Source organism: Mustela erminea, chromosome 21, assembly GCF_009829155.1.
Source record: "Mustela erminea isolate mMusErm1 chromosome 21, mMusErm1.Pri, whole genome shotgun sequence".
Lineage (NCBI taxonomy): Eukaryota > Metazoa > Chordata > Mammalia > Carnivora > Mustelidae > Mustela > Mustela erminea.
In genome coordinates, this window is record NC_045634.1 from 26,813,791 (window position 1) to 26,829,433 (window position 15,643).

Below are 15,643 nucleotides of genomic sequence, written 5' to 3' on the forward strand. Positions count from 1 at the left end.
CTTTCCATGTCATTAACCTCTCCGTGTTGTCCCTTGGTCCCCCCCCCCGGAAATGACAGTCTCACTGGTACATTTTAACACGCCAGCCTGGAAGAGCCTACAATGGCCAAAGCTGAAACAATTTGAGCAACCAAATCAATTACACGGTTTTGGACTACAGCCCCAATAAAATAAATATACGTGAGTCCAATAATAAGTAAATGATGGAATAAATACATGTGGAAAAGGAACCCATTTTCTTCCCAGAAGAATTCCAAATAATTTACACAGTGACTTCTCGCTCCGGGAGATGAAGCCCATTCTCCCCTCCCCCGCTTGAGTATGAGCTGGAGTCAGTGACTTGTTTTAAAAAACAGAGGAAGGAAAAATGTTAACTTCCCTAGTGGAGAAAGCTGGCAACACGAAATGATCAAGGTTAATATATTACTAGTGACATCATACTGATAACATGTACCCTAATATGACGTCATAAGAAGGGCATTTCACCCTGCATTATGCTTCCCCCAAACCCCTAACCCCAGTCTAACCACAGGAAAGACATCAGAAAGGCCAAGATTTTGAGGCATTCTCTGAAACACGTCATGGAAGACAAGAGAAGATTGAGAAACCGTCATAGAACAGAGTGGACTAAGGAGATACGATGACTAAAAGGTATCTCGGGGCATCTGGGTGGCTCAGTGGATTAAGCCTCTGCCTTTGGCTCAGGTCATGATCTCAGGGTCCTGAGATTGAGCCCCCCATCGGGCTCTCTGCTCAGCAGGGAGCCTGCTTCCCCTCTCTCTCTCTCTGCCTGCCTCTCTGTCTACTTGTGATCTCTCTCCCTCTGTCAAATAAATAAATAAATAAATCTTAAAAAAAAAGAAAAAGTATCTCGTTGGATTCTGGAACAGGAAGTCATCGATGAAATCAGAACAAAGTAATGCTCCAGTGTTCATTTCATAGCTTGACCATGGTTTGATAAGATTTTCCACGTCAGAGGAGACTAGGCCAAGTGTGGATGTGAGGATTCTGTACTACAAGTTTTCTATATGGAAACCTAAAATCGTTCCCAAGTGGAGAGCTGACAGAAAGAAAATTAGCTCAGATAAACCTAAGACAGCTTTTCTGTCAGATCCTGTACTGTCCTGGGATAGGGAATCAGGCTGTTTTTCCCTTTACAGATATACAAGTTTTGTTGGTTTTTATTTTGGTAATCTCTAAACCCAGCGTGGGGCTCGGACTCACAGCCCTGAGATCCAGAAACACATGCTCTACTGACTGAGCCAGCAAGAGCCCTGAGATGTCTTTAAATGTGCAAAGATAATCATTGCCTTTTACGGCAGGTCGGTGGATCTCCCTGCATGAAAGGAGGCTACACCATTTGTATCTCGAAATTTCTTCCAAGTCTATGATTCTAGCTTGATAACAATTTAATTTAATTCTTGCAATGTTGACTAGTCATCTATGAATGCCAAGAAATACCTGTCTTAGGATCTATTTTGAAATATTATATATTTTGTATATGACAATTTTTATTGTATTACACAATCAAACCTCATGAAATAACATTTTGGGGGGACAAAAAAGAATAACTAAAATTTTTTAAAACTCACAGACAAAAAAATCCTTAAATCATATTAATGCTAAATAATTTTTCTTTAGAAAGATTCCAGTTTATGTCGATGAATAATGCCTTTTGAAAACCCAATATTCTTGAGTGGCTGTTTCGTGTAAGGCACCGTTCAGTACACATTGTGAGCTGGTGATAGTCACAGGTTAAAAGCTCAAAAAATAGAATTCTAAGACATCATACACTACGCGTATAAAAACCTATTTAAATATGTAATGCTACCCATCTGTGCACAATCTTTATACATTTTTGTTTGTACTTTAAAGTTCAGTATAATATAGAGGAAATAAAGTCCAGCCATTCGAACAGCCAAATAACAGATGAAACAGATGGATTCTGAATTGCCAGAAAGGACAGAAAGTTATCCTATTTTGGCATGTCTATTGTAACTGGCATGAAATGTCCACCTTGGGGATGCCTAGGTGGCTCCGTTGGTTAAGCATCTGCCTTAAGCCCAGGTCATGATCCTGGAGTCCTGGGATCGAATCCCATGTGGGGCTCCTTGCTCAGCAGGAACCTGCTTCTCCCCCGGCTTGTGCTCTCTCTCTCTCTGACAAATAAATAAATAAAATCTTTAAAAAAAAGAGAGAGAAAAGAAAAAATGTCCGTTCTTCCATCATTGTGGTTGGACACTGTATAGAACCTTATGCTTTTTCATTCTTATATACTGACCCATCAAAATTTACATCATGGAGCATAGAATAATAATTTATAAAGCGTTAAAAATAAATATGGGAGATTGAGCACCATAAAACTAATCTGGGCTCAATGGCCAGAGAAATTGCATATTGAGATGTTCTTGACTTAAATACATTGGTTGGAGCCACGTATGAGCTAACTTTTCTCTGGGCGGATTTCTGTCTCACTCTGTAAAGACGGGGCCTGTATTGATTTACTGCAGAAAGGTTTTCCATACCCACAGTAATTTTGTACACAAATACGTACCAGGCAAGATACACGTGCTTGCAAACACACAGTGAAAAGTCATGGCCAGTCAGATCCATGCCGGCTTGGGAACCATCTGGCTGTTTTTTTTTTTTTTTTTTTTTTGAGTGAAATAGCTACAAAGTTCACTCCTATGTTCTGCTTTGGTTTCTCAAAGAAAAAAAAAAAAGTGTCGACAACAGGGGCTTTTAGCAGAGAGCTACGGGCCCCCTTTTGGAAAGTCCAAGGTGCAAACTGGAAGACTCCCTACAAAGGGGTGAGGCAACCTCCCATCGACTGTCCAAGTCTAGCTTTGGGTTCCATTCAAGGGTTCCCGGAGGGTCAATGCCTTTGCTACCCTGGCTTCCTTGAGAATTGGTAACTCACCGGCTGCAGGGGTCTGTGAGCGCCCAGGACCGGGAGCAGGGCCACGCAGGAGCAGGTGTAAGTTGCCGCGGAACCGTGAAGAACCCACCAGCCCCGAGGAGGAGGGACGCTCTCAAGTCCCACCCCCCGCCCCTTGCAGAGATGCACCTGCAGAGTCTGACCACTGTCTCAGAGTCCGCCAAGTTTCTCCTCTTCCCCCTTCTTTTCCTTTCAGTAAATGTGGAACGGACGTGTGCCCGAGTGTGGAGAGGTGCGTGTGTACCCCTTTTCCTCACTCTTTGCCAGACTGTATCCTTTTTGCGTACCCATGTCCAGCAACTTGTCTTACGAGCACGAGATGAAGCAGTAGCGGCCCAGGAGGAAAGCCTAGACTTCGGGAGCCAGAAAGGTGGCTGGCTGGCTGCACCGCACACCAGCCGGGTGACCCTAACAGTCACTTAACTTCGAGCTCTAAGGCCCCTGTTCCTTCTTCACGCAGCTGCAGTGAGCAGGGAGCTGCAGGGCCTAAGCGCGTCTCACACGGGATTGCGCCGCGGGAATCCGTTCACCCGCCCGGCTCTTCCTTTCTTTTCCAGCCTCTCACAGGCTTGTCTGTCTTTGCCCTCCCTCCCTCTGTCTTTAGCTCCTTACCCCGACAGGCAATTCGCAGGATCTTGGAAGGACATTTTAAAATATTTCGCCCTTACTGAATAAGTTTAATTTCTTTACGTTTCTAATTTAACAATCTCACGATTTCAAGCCTTGCCCTGTCTCTGACGACAGCTGTTTAAAAATTGCACTGGACTTTCTTTTGTCCCAACATCTAAATTCTCTTCCTAAATTTGGGTATGCCCAGATGCCCAGATGCCCAGATGCCCAGATTTGATGGAAGGCAGGGAATTCTTCCCGCTAGACAGACCGGGATAGGCCAACTTAGCCCAGCCAATCAGGTGCTCCCGATGTGGTACTGCATTGGGCTCAGCCAATCAGGTGCTCCCGATGTGGTACTGCATTGGGCTCAGCCAGTCAGATGCTCTGGCTGTGATACTGCATTGGGCTCTGCCAATCAGATGCTCCCATTAAGATGTGACGTTCATCTCCCATTGAGACGAACGAGTCAAAGAACCGAGAGAGCGCAGCCCGCCGCAGCGCCGTCTGCAGGTAGTCGAGGCCGGGAGCTGTGGGTCTCTCGTGCCTTGTGGTGGGCCAGGCGTTCATCAGCGGCCAGAGCCCGAGCCACAGATCCCCTCGCAGTTTTTACCCTCAAGCAGTTAATTTCCTCCAGTTTCTTGCGGCTTCTGGTCCCAGACTGCGCTTCTGGAGAGAGACCTCCAGAGGGAAGCATTCCGAGACCTTTCTAGAGCCGTTCTCTGGGTTCTGGTGCCATTGCTCTGGGAATCTGTCTCCTACATCAAAGTGACAGGCTTCTCTCAGGAACCCTCACTGAGCACTGCTGCCTTAAATGTCATTTTAGTAACCTGACTTTATTTCCTTTCTTCTCACATTTTTATTTCTGAATGCGCTCGTTGAGTGTGTGTGCGTGTGTTCTTGCACACCCCCCCGTGTGCCTGTCTTACTGTTTCTATCTCATCAGTCTTCTCCTGGGGAGGTCTGACTTGGAGCTGAAGGTCACACCGTCATCTCTGCTTAAAAAACCAGTAAAGCCAACATCAGCAGAAAACACAGGATTAAAAGATACTTGTAGATCCTATAATCTACAAGTATCTTTTAATCCTGTGTTGTTTTATATATTTATAGGAATTTTAAAAAAATATTTTAAGCAGATAACTGTAGTGTTGACTATGTCCTCACTGCATTTTCTCCAACTTTCTGGGACTATGATTCCAAAGGGAAGAAGCACAAATTAAATAAATGCTCAATCATATTAGATGTGATAAGTCTGAAGTCATAATGGGGGGCTTCCTTTGTATTTTTCTGATCTGGGGCATTGTAACCGTCTATTAGTTACTGTTTCTTTTCCTCTCTTCTCAGATTGCTGCTGCTGAGTTCACCTCCCCCTCCAGAGAAAGCTGCCCTCAATGCTAGCTCAGAGGAAAAGGCTTCTGCTGCACTTAGGGTTCAACAACATCTCTTCCTCTTCAGGTCTCTCCTGCTGTGAGCAAACTAAGACGTTTACTGACCAAAATTCAACGTGTAGTAGCTAAGCTCATGGAATCCGACAAGCCGTGTGACCTTGGGCCAGTTACTCTTGGCACCTCTATTTCTTCCTCTGGAAAAAGAAATGATTGTAATAGTGCCTACTTCGCTGTGTTGCTCCGATCAGTATAAACTGAATTAAAACACGTGAAGCAGTCAGACTCGGTCCACATACGGTTCGTGCTCAGTAAGGGTTAGCTGTGGTCATGGTAATGCATGTCCCTTAGTTCACCAGTGAGGAATTTTCAGATCTCACGGCTGGCTATGGGTTGAATTGGGTCCCCCCCCCACACCAAATTCATATGTGGGAGTCCTAACCCCCAGTATCTCAAAATGTGACTGTATTTGCAGAAAGAGGTAATTAAGGTAAAGTGAGGTCATGGGGACAGGCCCTAATTCAGTGTGACGGCTGTCCTGAAGGGAAGAGGAGGTCGTCAGGACACACACACACACACACACACACACACACACACACGGAGGAAAGGCCATGCGAAGAAGACAGAGGGAGAAGATGGCCATCTACGAGCCAAGGAGAAAGGCCTTCAGAAGAAACCAACACTGCCAACATCATGATCTTGGACTTCAAGCTTTCAGAAAATAAAATTCTTTTTTTTTAATTAATTAATTAATTAATTAGAAAGAGAATAAGCACAGAGGGAAAGTGAGAGGTAGAAGCAGACTCTGTGCTGAGCAGGGAGCTTGATGTGGGGCTGGATCCCAGGACCCTGAGATCATGATCGGAGCCAAAGACAGATGCTTAACCAACCGAGCCACCCAGGAGCTCAGGATATAAATTTCTGCCTTTTAAGTCATGTGGTCTGTGGGACTAATGGTTTGGTGCTTTCTTATGGTGTCCTTACCAAACGAATACACACCCACCACTATCTCAAGTTCAAGCCTTGAAACTGGTTCCCACTCTGGATCCCCTGCCCTTGAACCCTACTGATGGTCCCATGTCTGGGTGTTCAGGCCTTCCCCCTGGTTCTTCAGCCACTCCTTTTGCCCCCGGAACGTAAATGCTTTCCAGATTCTTTCTCAGCCCTCTTGTTCTTCATTCTACATGTTTTCTTCATATTTCCTTTCTGTTACCCATGTCTGTGGCCCCCGTTGTGGCTTTTGTGCTGAAGAATTCTAAATCTGGATCCCTAGTTTCACTCCCCACCCCCTGAGGTCTACACAGACTTTCCAAATGCCAGGAACACATCTTCACAGCTCTATCTTGCTAGCAACTCCCTCAACCAGTCCATTGTCTTTTCATCCATACTTTTTCCTCCTCTTTTCCTTCTCTTATGGCTTATTACCTTGGACTATAAAGTCACTCAACCATCGTGAATTTCCTTCCTTCCTCATGCCTTGTCCCCAAGCCACAAAACCCATTGCCCACAGAGTCTCACTTACTTTTTACCTTCTCATTCCCCGTCACTATGCAAAGTCAGGACTCGCCAGCCCGCGGTCGGATATTCCGCATTACTTCCAAACTATTTTCCCTACCTTCAGCTTTGAAAATTCATTCTCCAAGGAACCCTTTTCCTAAAACACAAATGATTTAATTTTTCTCTCAAAATATCTTAGTGGTTTTCTGTTGCTTAACTTAACAGATAAAGCCAGTATTACTTCCAATGGCATTCACGATTTCCTAGGATCTATGAAACACCGTTTTTAACTTTAAGGGATATTTTTAAAAATGTTCACAAAATGGCCCAATATACTTTACACGGCCTCTATATCAGACTATTTAGGAATCGGTATAGATTGTTGATCTTGCAAATAGCGGTCGTTTAAATGCTGCAAATATATTGCTCTTTTCTTTTGCATATTATATAACTTCCCTTCAAAGTAGGTTCCATATAGTAAGTAAAATAAAGGAGAATTCTGATATTTTTTATAAGTGTTATTTTTAGCTTCACGGACGCTCATCCAACCTTTATTTTTTTTTCCTAGTTTTATGGAGATGTAATTGACATACAGCCCTGTATAAGTTTAAGATGTGACATTATGGTGTCACTTGTATATATTGTGAATGACAATATATTTGTACAATAAGTCTGGCACCCATCATCTCATAGGTACAAAAAAAAGGAAAAAAGAAAAAAATATTTCTTCTTATGATGAGAACTCTTAGGATTTATTGTATCTTAAGAGTCTTCCTATGTATTATACAGTGTGTTAGCTACAAGGATCATGTTGTACATTTATCCCTAGCACGCACTTATCTTATATCCTGAAGTTTGTACCTTTTTTTAAAAAAAGAGTTTATTTGAGAGAGAGCGAGAGTGAGAACGAGAAAGAGAGAGAGAGAGAGAGCTCACAAGCAGGGGGGAGGGACAGAGGGTAAGGAAGAAACAGGCTCCCTGACAAGCCGAAGGCAGATGCTTAAACGACTAAGCCACCCAGGTGCCCTGGTTTGTACCTTTTTACCCACTTTGCCAGTAACCCCCTCCTTCTTACCCCTGGTAACCACAAATCTGATCTCTTCCATTAGTTTTTTTTTTTTGTTTGATTGCTTGGATTCCATATATAAAGTGAGATCATACACATACATCCGCTCCTTTTTCCATTTATCCTTTGGTGACTACTCAGGCCGTTCTCATGTTTTGGCCATTGGAAAAGTTCATTGCCACCATGAGTGTGAGGGTACAGATACTCTCCGACACAGTTTTCATTTCCTTCGGTTATATCCCCAGAAGTGGAGTTGTTGGATCATACAGTAGTTTTATTTTTTAATTTTTTGAAGGACCTCAATACTGTTTTCCACAGCAGCCGCACCAATTTACATTCCCACCAACAGTGCCCAAGAGTTCTCTTCTTTCCACACCCTCCTCAACACTTGTCATCTCTTGTCTTTTTGAAGACAGCCATTCTCCCAGGAGTGAGGTCCTATCTCATTGTGGTTTTGCCCCACATTATCCACATTAATTTGTAGAACTGAGCATCATAATTGGGGTGCCTGCATCCCTCATGCATCTTAGGCATATTTATAAAACTTCAAGAATACCATGGTCCTGTGTTCACTATCCCAACGGTCACGGCCTAGTGTCACTCCTTAGAAAGTGCCGGGAGTACAAGACTCAAGTCCATTGCAACCAAAGGCCTTTCCAGTGAGGCTAATGACTTGTGCGTAAAAATTAGAACGATTGTGGGAAATCCCACACAGTAATGAAAAGGAAATGGCACCTCACTTCTATCTTGTTCTTAGGCGTTCCAAGACCCATGGGTTCCCCCACGGCGGGTGTTCAGCAGACAGAGAGCTAATTCTTGGTGGAGAAGGATGGATCGGCGTGAAGAGGGAGATTTTGAAGTTTTCCCCACCTGGAGATAAGCAGGTGTGCTAATGGACACACTGTCAGCCGCCGAGGCAGGAGAGGAAGGTTCTGGATCTTCAGTGCGCAGACCGCCCGAGGAGAGTGGCCCAAGTGGTCCCAATCTGGCAACCAGCACTTAGATAAACGAGAGATTAAAGACAAAAAAAGCTTATCTCTCAGTAGTCTCCTGTCCTCTTAAGGGTTTATTCAAACCTTCATCAACACATTCTAAGACCACTTTGCTTTACTTTCTAACTTAACTTGTTTTAAACTTTCAAACTATTCTGCGATCGTTCTGTAGCATGGGCAGAGGTTTTTTTTTTTTTTTTTTTTTTTTTAAGGGTTTCTTTGGGGAGCATTAAATATAGTTTTTAATCTGTTTCACTTGATTTTTATTTTAGTCAAACCCACAGGAATATTCATGTATGAATCAGCCTGAAATAATGAAACTTGAATAATTGTATTTTTTGGAAATAGGTCAGTTCACAGCTACCATTAGAAAGGTAACATCTTGAAGCAATCGTTTTTTCCTGAATGTCGGTTATCAAAACTGTTGCTATGTTACCCATTCCGTGTGTGTGTGTTTTAAGATTTTATTTTATTTTTTTGAGTTATCTCTACACCCAACATGGGGCTTGAACTCACAACGCCGAGATCAAGAGTCACACCCTCCACAGACTGAGTCAGCCAGGCGCCCTATTCCATAGGTTTTTAAAACCTAGTTTTTAGAAATGTAGAAATGTACTTTTGCAGGGATAATCTTTGAAGAACAATGACTTCAGGTTAAAATATGTGGGAAGTTTGGGACCAAAATTCCATCTATAAGATTACTGCCGCCTGTACTTCACTTGATTTGAGTGTCCACATGGGTTCTTCCCCAATTATGAACACTTGACCAATGAGCATCCATATACAAAAATTCTGTTTGTGCCTGGCTCTTCCCGCCTGTGGGGGAGGGGGTGTTTACCTGGGACACCTGAGGGGTCATGAGATGATGCTGCCACCTGGCGGTCAATAGGGGTAACGTGCATTTACCCCCAAACTATTCTCTCCAGGGCCACCCACACCCAGTTCCGACCAGTTTTGTTCTGTTCCATAAATATTTATTGTGATAATTATCAGGTGCAGGCCTGTCCCTATATCCTTTACTTTTGCTTTTTACCTTTTGCAATTCAGTTTATTTAACTCGTGCAATAGTTTTCTTAGGAACAGTCTAATTTTCACCCTCGGCCCTTCTTCCCTCCCCCAGTTCTCTCGTGGTTACCTGAGAAAGGGTTATTTACCTCCTTCTTTCCCAGGTTCCGTTTGTTTACCAACAAAACACTAATCATGACTTGAAGCAAAAATGTTACGCTGTTAGACATTGTTGCAGGAAAAAAGGAAATCACAAATTTTATGATTTTTCCATTGAACTCTCAAGCCCTCAAAGGGGCCCAGAGTTCCACAAAAGTCTCTTTTTGTCTTCTCACCTAATTGTGTTTGCATCACTTTTACCCACTGTTCCTGAGGCGCCAACATTGAAGAAAAATATTTATAATTCTTCTAGTCCATTCTCGATTTTCTAGCAATAGTATATGCTGCTTTTCTTTACTTTTCATTGTAAGGATGGATCATTTCAGCTTGTTGTGGGTTAAATCCATTCTCTTGAGATCGTTTCTAAGCATAGTCACCATTAATAAAACTATTTTTAGGGAAAATTCATTTTGAATTCAAACAAGTAAACCTTTAGAAAGGTAGAGCACTTCAACACAAGAATTCTCAGCATTTAAAAAGCAGAAATTATGGACTATTTTGTTTATAACATAAAAAAAATTGTTATTTAATACATTTAGGTCTCACGGAATGTCTAAATGACATGATTACCTTGATGCATTTAAATTGTGATTGAATTGTAAAACATTTAGAAATCTAAGTAGTTATAATCCAATGAGGGTAAATACAAAGTCAGTAAGGACCAAAGAATTTGTGAGAATTACACAATTTCAGAATTCTGAGAATTTCCTTAGTTCCACTAAGTGTACATATGTCTGAAATATCCTTTTTTTGCAGTTAAAACAATGGCAAAGACTAATTATAAGAAATATGTGACCTTCAGGTAAATTCCTAGAATTCCTGGTGGAATTGTTTAATTCAAGAGTGTATACATTTGGAATTTTGAGAGGTATTGCAAATTTCCCTCTACAGAGATTATTCCAGTTAGGTTTCTATCATTTTTTACAAAGATTTTATTTATTTACTTATTTGAGAGAAAAAGAGTATGAGTAGGGGGTGGGGCACAGGGAGGAGAAGCAGGCTCCCCGCTGAGCAGGGGACCTGATGAAGGGCTCCATCTCAGGACCCTGGGATCATGACTTGAGCCTAAGGCAGATGCTTTACCAACTGAGCCACCCAGATGCCCCTATTTTTTTTCTTCTAAGATTTTATTTATTTATGTGACACAGAGAGAGAGAGAGAGAGCACAACTGGAGGGCTGAGAGAGAGGAAGAGGCAGGTTTCCCAGTGATCAGGGAGCTCAGTGCAGCCTTCCAAACCAGGACCCTGGGATCATGACCTAGGCTGAAGGCAGCCGCTTAACTGACTGAGCCACCCAGAGGTCCCCTACTTATTGGTTTTATCCTCATTTTCTAGACATTTTCCTCATTTTCTAGGCTCTCACTGAATATACTGATATATACTGATATATGATAATATACACTGAGTAGTTGGCCTTTTTCTGCCTTCTGCATCTTTTATTCTTTTTCTGGATTTTTTGTCTTCTGTGCTGCATTCTAGACAACTTCTTCTTACTAACACCCAGTTTAGTAATTCTCTCTTTGCATGTGTCTAGACCGCTATCAAACCATATTTGAGTAATTAATTTCAGCTATGGAGTTTTTCAATTTTAGTTCTGTTTTTATTGTTGATGTAGTATTCATAGTTTCTGGTTCCCCAGAGATATTTTCAAGCCCCTCCTCCCCATTTTTTCCTTCTGAATACCTAGAAGTACTTGCTCCATAGTCTGTGCTTGAGAATCCTAACACCTGCGCTTGTCCGCCATGAAAATGTGCTCCCCACCTCTGGGCAGGGACTGGAAATGGTTGATGGCGCCTGCCGCTGTACTCTGATATTGGTCGTCACATTCACGTAGAGCACACGCTTCCCATAGGTTGCTCCCAGCTTTTGACTGAGCACAGCAAGAGCCCTGAGGGAATCCTGTTTCTGGGAGACACAGGACTCCTGGGACAGGTGACTCTCTCTTAAAGACCACTTCTCCCCCATAACAACCTTACTGAGCTTCCTTAGAATTTCATTGTGGCTTAAGACTCTCCCACCTAACATTTTTTCCCCCTCTTCCTCTTTCTTGGGGACCAGAACTGCATTGTGGTATACCCCTCAACTCCTGTTCCTTTTCCTTCACAGGCATTTCCCCTAAGACATTCTTGTCTTGGTCTTTGCTTTCTGGAGGACCTGGGCTAACACAAGTGGTACCAGGAATACTCCAAGACAATAGATGATGAATGGGAATTCGAGATCATTCTGCAGGCAATCAGGTGGGCCAGGAGGACACAAGGACACTGTCTCCATGGGTAGGTGGGGCCCAAGTAGTCCCTGGCACAAAATCGGGGCTTAGTTGCTAAAGATTTCACCAGTGGTGATCTGAAACACTGTCCCGGTGAAGGGACTGCGGCAGGAATGAAGGGATTTGAGCAACATGGGGGGAGCTGTGCCCACCAAAACAGTTGGCTGTTTACTTCTAAACTGTACTGACATCCTACAGAGGGATAATGAGAAACTAAGAGCCACTAACAAGCAGTTAATGGCTAAGTGTGAGCACTTGATGGTAGCTTACAAAGGGGCCCTTCTCTCTTGCAGTGGGAGAACAGGAAGTGAAGTATCGCGCTGAAGACAGAGCTGTTAGACATGCTTGCATCTTCAGCCAAGGCAGACACAAAGGTTAGGGCCCTGTTGGGGAAAACCTGGGACTCTGAAACATGGGACGGAGACATCTGAATGGATGCCTGCAGCTGCTGGCTCTGGAACATTCTCCAGGCTGGCAGAGGTGGCCCACCCTCCTCTAGGAAGAGGTAGCACTTCTGAGATATTGGAAGACACTGCAAAGGGCTTTTCCCCCACAAGACAACCGCTGTCCCCTGGGGAGCATTCTGCTACCTCTCCTGGCTGCCTGGATAAGAGCTAGGGTTAAACCTCAGGGTAACTCAGCTGAAGACACACTGGGCACGATAAAGGATGAAAGAGACCATAGGCTACCAAGATGACAAGAATTTGCCAGCATGGAGTCCTGGAAGTGAATTTTAAGGGTGATCAATCAATACTAGTGCAATGGTGGGGTGCCTGGGTGGCTCAGTCAGTTAAGCATCCAACTCCTGATCTCAATTCAGGTATTGATCTCAGGATAGGGAGTTCAAGCCCCACATCAGGCATCATCCTGGGCATGGAGTCTACTTAAAAAAAAAAAAAAAAAAAAAGACTAGTGCCAGGTCATCCTGGATAAGGATTTCTTTGGAGGTAAGATTTAATACCATGGCAAGGACCCCAGGCAATGGGGCAAACTCCTTGCTGGGATGGCTCTTGGAAGCCTGGAGAAAGACACAGCTGAGTGGAAATGCCTGGGTCGCCCTGGCAACGGTAGAATCTAAGACATGTAAGTATGCTGGGATGGCCAGGTTATGTGAGACCAGAAACCACTAGTGGGTTATGTTCTACAAGAGAACCTTCACCGAAGCCATTGAGATGAGCTCCAGAGAGGGGCTGGTAGGAAGTTCCACAGTAGCTCTCCTTCACAGGCCGGGGCTGATGGGAGGAGCTGAGCTCATTAACAGCCACGGAATGATTAATATCCCCTGCAGTAATTGAGGCTAGGTAATAGTCCTTACACACTGGATGCTAAAGGGACACAATCGCCCTGACCACTGAAAGGTTAGAGAGGAAAGTCAGAGAAGCAGCCCCCTCCACAAGGATGTGGCAAGATGGCCGGTAAACTAAGCTGTCTGTGGTGCAAAAGAAGTGGGTAGACAATACACAGGAGGAAGGGTGATAACCAGACATTTCTAGGATTACTGGACACAGGATCTGAGTTGACACTGATAACCCAAAGACTCAAAGGACAACATGTTCTTCCCCGACTGTTACAGTGTGGGTTGATAGGTGCCAGGTGATAAATGATGTCCTGGTTAAGGTCAAGTCCACAGTGATCTTGGGTCCATGAAACTTTCCAGTAGTCATTTCCCTAGTCCCTGAATGTATAATTGGAATCAACATACTTGGCAGTTGAAGTAAACTCCACTTTGGGTCCCTGGTCTGTGGGGCAGCAGTTATCAGAGTGGAGAAGGCTAAGTGGAAACCTCTGGAATGACCCCTCTCCCTGATCAAGGTAGAGAATAAAAACATCTCATGTAATATCACAAAGATGCATTGCACTCATCAGTAATTTCAATGAGATAGGATGAGCAAGAGGTCTCAGTAAGATACGTGTGATCTGGAGGGTGGGAAATGAACCCTATCTGTGCCCAAATTTTCTCCTTTTGTAAGGATACAGGTCATATTGGATTACAGCCCACCCTACTACCCAACGTACTTCATATTACCTTAATTATTTCTTTAAAGACCCCATCTCCAAAACAGGGTGGTACTGGCATTAAGACAGACATTTAGAACAATAGCATAGAATAGGAAACCCATAAATAGGTCCTTACATATTTAATCAAATGATTTTTTGACAAGTGTGCCAAGATCATTCAATGAGAAAGTTTCTCATTCAATGAGAGTGTTTTCAACAAACGATGTTGGGAAAACTGGATCTCCACACACAACAATGTCAAACGGATCCTTACCTCACACTGTATACAAAAATTAACTCAAAATGGACCGAAGACCTAAACTTAAGACCCAAAACTCATAGAAGAAGACAGGGGAAGAGTTCTTGACATTGGATTTGGCAATGACTTCTCAGATATAACACCAAAAATACAGACCAAAAAAAGGAAAATTTAGATAAACTAGATTACATCAAAATTAAAAGTTTCTGTGCATAAAGGACATAGTAAACAGAAATAAAGGCAACCTACAGAATGGGAGAAATATTTGCATGTCAGATGTCTGGCTGAGGGGTTGATATCCAGAATATTTAAAGAACTCCTACAACACAACAACAAAAACCAAACAAGCCAATTAGGACGTAGAGGAAGAGCTTGAACAGATATTTCTCCAAAGAAGACACTCAAGTGGTCAATAAGCACTTGAAAAGACGCTCAACATCACTGATCATTGGGGAAATGCAAACCAAAACCCAGTGAGATCCTACCTCACGCCCATCAAGGTAGCTCCTATAAAAAATGAAAAAACACACGTGTTAGCAAGGATGTGGAAAAATTGGGATGTTTGTGCAGTGTTGGTGGGAATGTCATATAGAGCTGCTGCTGTGGGAAACAGTATGGCAGGGCCTCAAACACTTAGGACCATGTATGATGCAGCAACTCTGCCTGTACCCCAAAGTAGCAAAAGCAGGGCCATGAAGAGATACTCACACACCCGTGTTCACCGCGGTATTATTCACAATTGCCCAGAGATGGAGGCCCCCTGAGTGTCCATCAGGGGATGAATAGGTAAACAGAATGTGGGCTATCCACACAATGGGATATCATTTTGTCTTAAAAAGTCATGACCTTCTGACACCTGCTGTGACCCAAGGGATCACTGTGGACATCACGCTGAGTGAAATGAGCCCGTCACAGAAGGACAAATATTGTATGATTCCATGTATTTGTGATACCTCGAGTGGTCAAATTCACAGAGACAGAAGTCGAATGGTGGTTGTCAGGGACCTGGAGGAGAGGGGAATGAAGAATTATTATGTCATCGGTGCAGCATTTCTGTTTTGTAAGACAAAAAGGGTTCTGTAGGTGACTGGTGGTGATTCTGGCATAATAATGGGTCTACACTTGATGCCACTGGACTGTACTCCTAAAAATTGTTAAGATGGTACATTCCACGTTAGGTGTCTTGTTCCACAATTTAAAAAGAAGCAGCAGATCCCAAAATAATAACTACAGTAAAATTCCATTCATATGAAATTAAAAAATATATATAAAACTATGCTTTTGTAGATGGTATAACTGCAAAGAAAAGTAAGGACATGATTCTTTTTTTTTTCTTTTTCCTAATTTTTATTGGGCGCCTGGGTGGCTCAGTGGGTTAAAGCCTCTGCCTTCAGCTCAGGTCATGATCTCAGGGTCCTGGGATCAAGTCCCGCATCGGGTTCTCTGCCCAGCAGGGAGCCTGCTTCCTC

The 15,643-nt window shown here is 43.3% G+C and overlaps 1 long non-coding RNA gene across 1 annotated transcript; it reads left to right on the forward strand.

Moving 5' to 3' along the window:
• Positions 1-507: 507 nt before the first annotated feature.
• LOC116582042 lies at positions 508-8,510 on the forward strand. The gene is made up of 3 exons (XR_004282359.1): positions 508-651; positions 4,892-5,232; positions 8,253-8,510. It is a non-coding gene; the product is annotated as an uncharacterized LOC116582042 (long non-coding RNA).
• Positions 8,511-15,643: the final 7,133 nt, after the last annotated feature.